Source organism: Anarrhichthys ocellatus, unplaced genomic scaffold (assembly GCF_004355925.1).
Source record: "Anarrhichthys ocellatus isolate YVR2014 unplaced genomic scaffold, GSC_Weel_1.0 scaffold1, whole genome shotgun sequence".
In the NCBI taxonomy this organism is placed as follows: domain Eukaryota; kingdom Metazoa; phylum Chordata; class Actinopteri; order Perciformes; family Anarhichadidae; genus Anarrhichthys; species Anarrhichthys ocellatus.
Genome location: NW_022280031.1, coordinates 12,223,827 through 12,234,274, shown reverse-complemented (window position 1 = coordinate 12,234,274; position 10,448 = coordinate 12,223,827). Strand labels below are relative to the sequence as shown.

Below are 10,448 nucleotides of genomic sequence, written 5' to 3'. Positions count from 1 at the left end.
TGTGTGTGTGTGTGTGTGTGTGTGTGTGTGTGTGTGTGTGTGTGTGTCAGTTCTTTGCTTACAAAATAAGCATAGAATTACATGCATTCTTGCCAACTTTCACGCATATGTGTGCCTACAAACATAGCAGAAGTTTCTGTATGTTTTCTGTGTGATCGTATGCGTGAGTATATGTAGATGTGTGAGAACCAGGCTGTGATGTCATATGTGGGTCAGCAGAAGGACATTATTGTGTCTGAGCTCTACGGGGGGTGTTAGAGGTCTGTTTTCGGACTCCTTGTGCCCGAGTGGTGCAGCACAGAGGCCCGTCTGTGGCCCGGAGAACCCGAGGAGTGCCAGGAGCCCGCGGGGTGAATAAATACGCCGTGAAAAGTGTGTTAAGAGAGGTGTGAAAGAAATCGGAGGGCGAGACACTGGGTTTTGTGTGGAGCCTTTCCCTCCCCCTCGTCTCCGCAGCACACACGCTCTCTCTTTCTCACACACACACACACACACGCTTACACTTTTCCTTTCACACACACCTCACATGGAGGTTCACAGTTCAAATAAACAGCGGCTCAAGCAGCGGGCTGGGTCTGGTGTAAACAGCGGCGAGTCGGGGTGATTCAATTTCTCTCACGGCACTGCTCTCTCTCTCACTGCTTCCTAATGGACCGTGCTTTAAATGGGGAACGTAGGGGAGCAGCAGTAAGTGGGGAATGAACTGGGTGAAGAAAAAGTTACGGATGGGTAAGGACTTCCATATGACTATCTCGTGAAGAAGTTTGCTCAGATCCGGTATTCGAAACAAGACTACAGTACCTTTTTAAAAGGCACCAGAAGTGATGGACTGAAAGTCTATCTTTGCTCAGAGATGTTCTCACTCTGAAAGTTTGACCTCGGTTTGATAAAAGTTGTTTTATGGGATTTATCTGCTTGTGTGGATTGCTCAATGTGACTCATAACTCCTCCTTGTCTGTCCTTGTGTGTGAGTGTTTTCTGCCTACAGTCTCAGGGCAGCGACCACTCAATAAATCCCCAGGTTCACCGTCTATCAGGCCAGTGATGAAACACAACGCTGGTCTGTCACGTCCTAGAAATGGCAATTTCTTCTCCAATCCATAATAAAGCTTTCAAGATCCTGTCGGGAGAGGGCTCTGGTAGCCTTATTGACATGGTGTGTGTATGTGTGTGTGTGTCTGATCTGCTCATCACCCATCCCTCTTATGTTAAGTTAAACAGTGTAACAAGATGAAATAAGGGGGAAATTAAATTGCCTAAACTTAACCTCAAGATGAAACACTGCTTTTGACTCAAATGTGAGCTTTGAAAGATCTCTGTCGGCTTTCAGAATATGTTCTCTGTGGTTTTATTAGTCTATTGGCTTAAGTGACTCGGTCTTAGTTTGAATCCGATTTGACTTTAATCTTCTTATTTCCTCTTTCAGATTCATCTGTTCATTATTGACATGATGTCATCCAGAGATTATCTCTTTCTTTCTCGTACAACTATTTACTTCCTTTCCCCAATGGCCTGCTGTATACAAACATAATTGCTCCATGAAATGTATACATCTATCTCAAGGCTCCGAGCTGGATTATTTTAGTTTGGTTCATTTCACAGATTTGTGTTTTTGTCAGTGCTCTTCTCACCGATTTGAAGTGAGAAAGCTCAGTTGGGGAAACATGTCCAGTACACCAGTCAGGATTTAGCAACATTTCAATCAGTTCAAAATCTGATGAAGTTGTTCTCATTTGCTGCGTTGCCAAGCTACTTTCAATCAAATCTGATCAAACCATACCAGAACAAGCCGATACAGAATTTCAGGGTAGGGATGCACCGATTAAACTTTTAATTCTCGATACCGGTACTTGGGCTTTTGGTATTGGCCGATAGTGATACCAGTGTTTAATTAATAAGCTGTATGCCTAACTGTGTGCAAGTGACTAGCATCATTATTTTATGTTTAAAGCAATATCAGGCTTTATAAATGTTGCTTTTCTAACTTCGTTGAACAAAATGTACACGTAAATACTTTGATATAAATGTACTGAATTGTTGTTCATCAAAATACTGGTATCCAATACCAGTACATCCTATTTGAGTCGGTATCGGACTCATATCTGATATTCACTGTCGGTGAGTCACTCTTTTAACTCTTAAAAAGAATACTTGCCTTTTCAAATGTTTACTTTGCGTGTTGCTTATTTACTGAATATTTAATGTTAATAGAGATGTGCTTAAGATTTGAAACCAAGTTTTAAGACACTTTTAGTGTGATCAGATTTTTTTGAACCATAGGAACATTACAGGTGTTCAAACTAAATGCACATGTATTTTAATATTTCCAATTTCCAAAAGGCCCTGAATCCTGTGTAGCCTGTATGGGTACGCCTGTGCCTGGTCATAGATCAGTCTGTATGTGTGTGCACATTCATGTGAAGCAAAGTCACCGTTCAAGTTTCAGTCACTAATTAAATGCTCTTCATCGAAAGACTAAAATGCTTTGAACAATGCCAGTGCTGCTCTTACCACCACAAACATGTTGCCACTTGTAGCCAGTCTGAAGCTACAGTATAAATGGGCCAAATTGAACCCGAGGGTGGACTCATAATTGACTATCATGACTCATGTTCAAGTAGCTTTGTTGCTACGCCACGCACAAAAACACAGACGTCCAGTCGGTGTGTTGGAAGAATCAAATTTTGATGTAGTTTTACATGAGCGCAGCGCCCGACTGCTGATACATTTTTGTAGTTTGTTCCTGAGTTGATTGAATGCCTTCAGTCCAAACTCTGTTTGATGGACTGATCCTGTCTGTCGCTGCTAAACCCACAAGCTCCTTAAAACTAAATATTTAAACGTGGCACAGCTGAGTGTCGGGGTTTATTTAACTAAAAGTTTGAGCTTAAACCATTATGGGAGAGCTCTGGAGAACAGTTTAAACCAACATCTTGGCATAGAATATTTTTCACAAATACAGACGATCACAAGGGCAATCTCCATATTCCTCACCTTCTATTTCACTATTTATTCCGATGTTCCTCTGCTCATACTTGACAGTTTATTATTTTTTTTTTACTTGTATCGCATAATATCTCTATATTTAAAATTCCTGGAAGCATCAGACCTGCTCCAGGGGCTTACCAACCAAATTCACATTCAACATGTGTTTCTTTTGTTGCACTTTCTCACCCCAACTGGATATGTTGGTTTTACCTGGCTTCTTTACAAAGTACAGTGTGCACGAACCCTCAAACTCCACATAAAGGCTGTTGTGTTGGCTTGCTTTATGCAGCCCTCTGAAAATAAGTGGTAAGATCATATATCAAGACTACGGCTGCCAAACCTCAATTGTGGTCCAGCTAATGAGTACGCTAATATTTATTATTGATGATGGAACATCTGGTCAGTCGGCATGAGATTGTGGCTACGGGCGAGGGCTGCAAGGTGATTTGTTACAGAGTAAGAACCACAAATACAAGTCAGAAGAGGTTTAGTGTATGGAGCGAATGTAGTGAATGAAACAAAAACCCACACAGAGAGGGAGAGAGAGAGAGAGGGAGAGTCAGCAAATCAGTATCAACACCCACACCACTCATCTGGGTCATGATGACAAGGTGAGGAAGAGGAACATCAGTGGAGGCTGAATGAGAGAGTTGAGTCAGAGAAATGTGCTGCAGGGTGCCGAGTGTGGGAGGTTCGGAGGTGGGTTGTTCATTCATTGAGCCACAAGATCACACTGTATCAGAGCTGTGGCTTTATGAGTTGCTGGTAGAGGAATGAGAGGTTTTTGTGCATTACTTCACTTTAAAAGGAGAACTTTTCAGCACAGATGGAAACAAAGCTAGATCTTGCCTCCCAAATGTCTTTATATTTCTAAGGCACAAACACAGGAATAATAATGTCAAAACATATTTTTCACTGTCTGTTGCCTTTTCTCATATCCCACTGCGTCCATTACAGTATTTCTTTACTTCCTAGAACTGTTGCTCCCTCCTCCTTTTTTTTTTCAAACCAGCGCATGACCTAGTTATGTTTTGAATCAGAATCCACATGTACAGTATGGCTGAGAAAAGCTCATTGACAAACCGCCGTTGTTGGGCACAGCACGGTGGAAATTGAGCTGCGTCGCCCTAGAGAGTGCTGTCTACAGTGCAGATGAACGGTCTAATGGATAGACGAAGGTGGAGGGCTCAGAGTGTGTTTTTCCTCTGTGCTGAAGAGGCTTTGTGTAAGTGGGCCAGGAGGGGCAAAAAATAGCTCCAGTCCCCTTGAGGAGTCGCTCCACAAGGTCACCTCCCTGCCCTGGGCCTTTGAGCATGGAACTAAGTGTCCATACTCTTTCTTTCTTCCCCCTTTCTCTCTCTTTTTCTTTCTCGCTCTCTCCCTCTACTTTCCCCTCTGTGGCTTAATGACTTACCCAGGCCTCTGCACCGGCAAGGTCTCTGCAGCAAGAGTTGAGTTTGTGTGCTAACGAACCCCCAAGCTAATTAGAATTTCAGCCAAGCTGGCAACACTCCTCATTTCCTTGCCATTTTCCTCCCTTTGGACAAATACAATTTCACCCTTCAACCCGCGCAGAATTAATCCAGTTAATGTTCAACACGGGGTGAATAATGGCCACTTATCTGCTGGGAACATGGATACAGAGGGGCTCTTGGGTGGAGGTCCCATAGTGAGCCCCCCTCCCCTCTCACTAAATCTGCTTTCTGGTCAGAGCAGTTGGGCCAAAGTACTGCAAGTCCATGATAGAGGGGAGGTCAGTGTGTCTTCAAAATGACACTGCTCTCACTGAATGGGTTTGGAAACCAGTGAACCTTTATACTGGCAGCCACTTCCTCTTCTTTGTAACTGGATGCAAAGTGTTCACATGAATCATTACACCCTTAATGTAGCGGAAGGACTGTTATCCAACAGAAGGTAAGCAAACAAACTTACTAGGATTAGCTGCTGTGGTTGGCAACATCTTCCGCATCACCTCTCCATTCACTGAGTTTAACACCCCGGTTGCTTGATTTGTTGTTCGGTGTCCTAGTACAGAATCTAGCAATTAAATATTAACTCCATTCTGCTCCAAGTTTTCTTTTAGGCTTTGTTATGCTTGAAACGAACCCACTCGAACAAAGGCCACATTTGAAGGCAAAAGTGTTCATAGCCATTCCAAACAGGCTCGCTCGTCTCCATAAGGCAGGATGAAAATACCGCCTTATGGAGACGAGCGAGACGTGATCAAGCTGAGACAAAAATACAAATAATGCTTACTTTCACACCTCTGCACACCTGGCCAATTGCTGCAAAAGAATGGGCAAGTTTTCCGAATTGTTGGTCTCGGAAAGTTACACATACTGTGGGATAAGACCCCGAAGAACCATCTGCTTTGTGGTTCTGGTAACCTAAATCATCTATACAGCTTTAATGTCTTTACCATTTATCTTTGATTTCTTTCTATTTCCGTCCTTCTCATTGCTGAAGACATGTATGATATGGTGTGATAATATTACCCTCCCCTCAAAATCATGGCTGCCTCAGCCCAGTTGGTTTAAGGGGCTGCAACACAGTTCAGTAGCCAGTTGGGGATCAGACTTTGTGAAGTGTAAATACTTGGGAGTACTTACAAATTTGCTTAAGAAACCCTGTGCAGCACTGGGATAGAAAAGCTATATGGAAGAGGAAGCTGGTTCCCTCTCTCCCCCCCTCAGCATGTCTGAGCTATCAGCTGTTGGGGTGAGTCCCAGCTGCCTCGCGTGTTGACTCTAGAGTGATAGCCATCAGCATTTGCCGCATGAAAGGAGAGGAGACTGGTTTTCCTAAAAAAGCAGATGAGAAATAAAGATGAGGCCATGTTGGATGTTGGCTACATTTCAAATCGAGATAAAGGCATTGATTTATCAGGTGTGTTTTTCTGACCATATCATGCAGTATATAAATCAGTTCCTTCCCTGGTAAGATATGAATAATGTTCTTGTAGGATAAGATCCTTTGAGGCAGTACAACTTTCTTGCATACTTAAGATAGGGCCCCCAGCCTCGGGGGAACATGTATTTACAATATAGCTCATCCTGTGCTTTGATAGAGACAAAAACCTCAATATGCTTATGCATGCTTAGGAAGGGAGTAAACCTGTTTGGCTCACTGTCTAAAATTACCAAGCAGCGTGGGTCTCTGCGCATGCCAGGAGTCTGTGCAGGCAATGCTATCTGTGGTATGTCCCCCAAGCTGGCCTCTATGCTTTTATTCGGTCCTCTCATGGCATTTAAAACTGCTCACTGCAGGTCGAGGAACAGTTTATTGGGGAAAAGGGAATGGCTTATTGGGGTAAATGGCTGGCCCCAAACCATGTTGACCCATTCTGTGGTCGCTCCGAGCAGAGGACACTGTCACTTAGAGCTCCTCGTAAAATCTTGTGGATAGGCCTTTAGTACAGCCTGAGCTGTAATTTATATTCTTGTGTTTGTAAAGGGGCCGCGATTATATGTTCTTATGTATGAGACTCAGTCACAGCAAGAGTCGCCCTGCCACGTGTGAGAGACGACTCGGGGGCAGAAAGACAGCTTTCACTGAAAAAGAAAAGCAGAGCTTTACTCTGACTCAGGGAAACCAGAGGAACAGTTCCTGAAAGGAGAAAAGAGACTGCAGCACTGTCCTGAAAAAACTGAGGAAGTTGTTCACAGCTGCTGGCTGTTTTCAGCAGAAACAGCTAAATTCTTACTTGCGCAGCTTTTCACACGTTATTTCAAAGCAAGCTTTTTAAATATTCCTTCCTGCATTTATTTTTAAATGGTTGTTTGGCCAACCGGCAGCAGCAGGGCACTTTAGGGGAAAAAATATACACAAATCCTGATTTTTAATTACTCTCTTATACCCAATTCCATCCATCCTCCAAGTTGCCTTTTGAAATCTTCCACAAATCTGTTCAGCTTTGATTGCCAGAAAACTTTTGGCAGTTTTTCTGTTTTCTTGACACATTTTGCGTTCCGCAAACATGCAAATAACGAGCAGCATTACCACTCCTACCGCTCATTGTTGGGACAAGAGAAAAGAAATGGCATTACAGAGCTTATTCTCCTGTGAGTCTTTGGGAGATTAAGAAGGAGCCAAAATAGCTGAGATGCTGGCAATCTGTTGGGGAACAGTTGTGCTGTTTATGTTGTGCTTACTGACTGTCATATCAATCAGTCCCCTGCTTTAATTTCCTTGTGGCTGATTATATATTGGTGAGTTGTATTTTGATAATATCAAAGTAGGAAGTCAACTTTATTTATTAAATGCTGCTTGTGTGACTTCTAGAGTAGACTAGAGCATTTTGTACTTGTAATAGCATAACAAATATGTAATGAATGCATAGATGGCTGTAAATGATATATAAACTAAGTATGGTCTACTCTGTCCTCTGTTTATACATATTTTGCAAAAAGGTCAGCCTATTATAACGGGCCCCATAGGTGCACTGCAAAAAGTTTTAAATTGCTACCAAATTGACTTTCCATTTGTTTTTGATTCAGTGGATTGTCATTGGTCTGTAAGCCTTTTGTCCTTTCTCCAGCTAATGTCCGCTTCTTATGTTAAACGGCACTGTTTTGTTTACAGGGGCTCACCTCCCCATGCGGGTCAGCGCCCTGCAGCTCCTCTCCCTCTTCGCTCTTCTTGTCCCGGGCCAGTTGATTCGGTGAAGTGGTTCAATTCACATGCAAATCCCCCCAGAACACCAGTCATTCACGCTGCTAATTACGCCAATGTTGGGACGCTGACTTGCTGACATCACACCGGTATATTAGCATGTAGGGAGAAGGGTCTGTGCGTGTGTGTGTGTGTGTGTGTGTGTGTGTGTGTGTGTGTCAAGTCAACCAGAGAGGGCCCGTAAAACCGGAAGTTAGCGACTCTGACTTGAAACAAAAGCTTCAAATATAAGTGGTTTAAATTGACTATTGGTTTTCAGTCTGTACAGAAATGAATAGAAGTCAACGGCTGTCTGGAACATCTGACAATTATATTTAGACTGTTTCATTAAGAATGATTAGGGTTTGATGGTGAGGTAAGATATTTAATAGGCTAAAGAAATAATTTGGTTGAAAATAATCACATTAAAATAAGGCCTTCTTGGAGTGGATTTTTTTTCTTCTAGATTATATAGCTGTGGAAGTTAATTATTTGCCTCGGACACAGTAGTTTAGTAAACAAAGAAATGGGTCAAGTAGAATCTTAACTAAAGGTCCACTAAGCTGTTTTACCCAGAGCTTTCAACCAAATCGCATGGTCTTCCTCAGCAGAGTGTGCTGTGTTGTCACTGGGCTATCTCTTTGCAACACACTCCTTTTTAATTTGGTAAAATAAATAAAATTATAATAATCGTATATATGATTTAACTTGCATAACATAAAAGCATATGTAGATGTTTAGCCCAAAAAGTGTGTCCTCCAATGGGTACATTTTGTAGATTAAATTATAGTATCCATTTCAGCCAATTAATATCCCAACCCGTTTGAAATTTTGCTTTTATTGTGGAAGTTACAAACAGGAAGTAACTATGTGATTTATGCGCACTTGACACCAGTTTAGGATTAAAGCGGTGCAGTGGGACGGACAGCAGCGAGTGGAGCAGCGCCAGCGCTCCGTGCTTTTACGCAGCGAAAGTCCGCGAGGATCTTCACTCAGAGCCGGCAGCAATAACCCCGCTTCCGAGGAAGATTTGTGTCGTATTCATTTGGATATTCAAATATTTCGGCGGAGTCTGTGTTATTGTTTGGATCTGTAGATGGGGATCTGATTTTACGCACATTGAGTTGGCTCTTCGTCTACGCTTTCTCCTCATTTGCTGAACTGTTTGTGGAGGGCAGGGGTTGACAAAAGGCTTTTAAACGGAGGGGTAAATGTAGCAGAGGGGTGCAGAAACCACACAGCGGGTAAGAGTGGGGTGTTTTCGTGGCAAAGCTGTGGCGTTGGAGTTGTGTGACAAATTCTGCAATGAGGAAGACTCATTTTAAAACCCGCACCACCACAACCAGCATTGAGGTCAGGGCTATGGCTTCCAACCGCCGCAGTTTGTAAGGAGGTAAGCAGCTGATTATTGATCGTGCTTATGTTGTATTTGGAGCCGTTATTTAGCGCGACGGACGATCCATGGTGGGGGTTTAAATGCGTAATGGGAAAGATAATTGAGTCACAAATGTAGGCCAACTATGAAAACGAGTTTATTTCTGACTTTTTCCCCTTTACTCTCTCTTTGAAATATGTTCGTAAAATAGTCGCAGGACAAAATTTTAAAGACCCTTGCCCGATTTAAAGCCAGTGGACTTTTTAACTAAGATGTGCCTTACTTGTCTTCGTCACTTTGCTCATTCATGACGTAAAACCGGGTGTTATTTGGATGTAAAAAAAACAGAATTCAGAGTTGTCTGACTCGCACTGTAGCGTTCTCTCTATAGACGTCTCACCGGTTTATATCCCCCACCCCACCCCCTGAGGCGCAATGGTCAAGCTACTGTGCGCTTTCCAGCAATGCAGTATTTGTTGTTCAAACTCTGTGCCATATGGATTATAGATTGCTTAGTAATTAAAGAGATTCATTACTAACCACCTGTAAGATATTTCATTTGCTCTTCCTTATCAACGTGTTATTATGCTGTCAGTATTTGAGTCTTTCTAGTTAAAGGGTTCTAATAATTTACTGGTGTTTGCTGCAAACTGCCCTGGAAACAAGTGGCATTATTGCTGCTCTATGGCAGTTATTTCAAGGAGAGCATTTCGAGACTCAATGCAGGCTAATTGACCCATTTAGATGGCTACTTTTTAGCAGTGTAAAGGGTCACTGGATTAGCACATGAATGGACTGACTGATAATGAATCGTGTAGCTTCAGCAGCTGGCTGCAGTATCAGTGGGCTACTTGGGTCAGAGAGCAGCCCAAACACCAACTGAGTTGACAGGAGCCTAAACCAACATATTTCTGACATCCACAACTGCCTTTGGAGGGGGAAAAAAATCGGTGCTGCTTTTCCCCACTGACAAGAAATAAAAGTCAACATTATATTCCAATTAAATTCTTACAAGGACTGGTGGGTTTCCTGAGACTTTTTCTCCTAAACTATATCATAAGCCAGTAGACCAAAGCCTGGTGAACACATTCACTAATGATCTGGCACTGTGTTACTAGTGTCTGAGTATGGTTTGAAGTCTGTACTGAAGATGTTTTGGAAGCCATGACTCCCCCTGTTCCCAACCAAAGTAGTGTCATTTTATGGAGCAAGTCAACACTGAATGAATAAGTAATGTGATCAGGCTCGAGTATAGCGTGGCTGCAGTTGAAAAGCTCCCGAGTCTGATGTTACATAAAATCTCTCTGTCCTTTTTTGCTTCCTACTTCCCACACAAGTCCTGTACCATTCACTTCTCTGTTTTCTCATTGTGTGTGTGTGTGTAGGTGTAATACCTATCTCCATTCACAAGTTACTTTCAGTTACATTATACAGC

At 42.6% G+C, this 10,448-nt stretch overlaps 1 protein-coding gene across 5 annotated transcripts in view; it reads left to right on the top strand.

Annotated features, from left to right (window-relative positions):
* The window catches only part of prickle2b (prickle homolog 2b), an 81,338-nt gene that overhangs the window by 54,652 nt on the left and 16,238 nt on the right, over window positions 1-10,448 (top strand). The window contains exon 1 of one of the 5 annotated variants that reach the window (XM_031851399.1): window positions 26-9,031. The exons of the other annotated variants lie outside the window; for them this stretch is intronic. The gene's annotated coding sequence lies outside the window, so the exon portion shown is untranslated. Of the gene's footprint in view, window positions 1-25; window positions 9,032-10,448 lie in introns of those variants that run through there. 5 annotated transcript variants of the gene reach the window in all.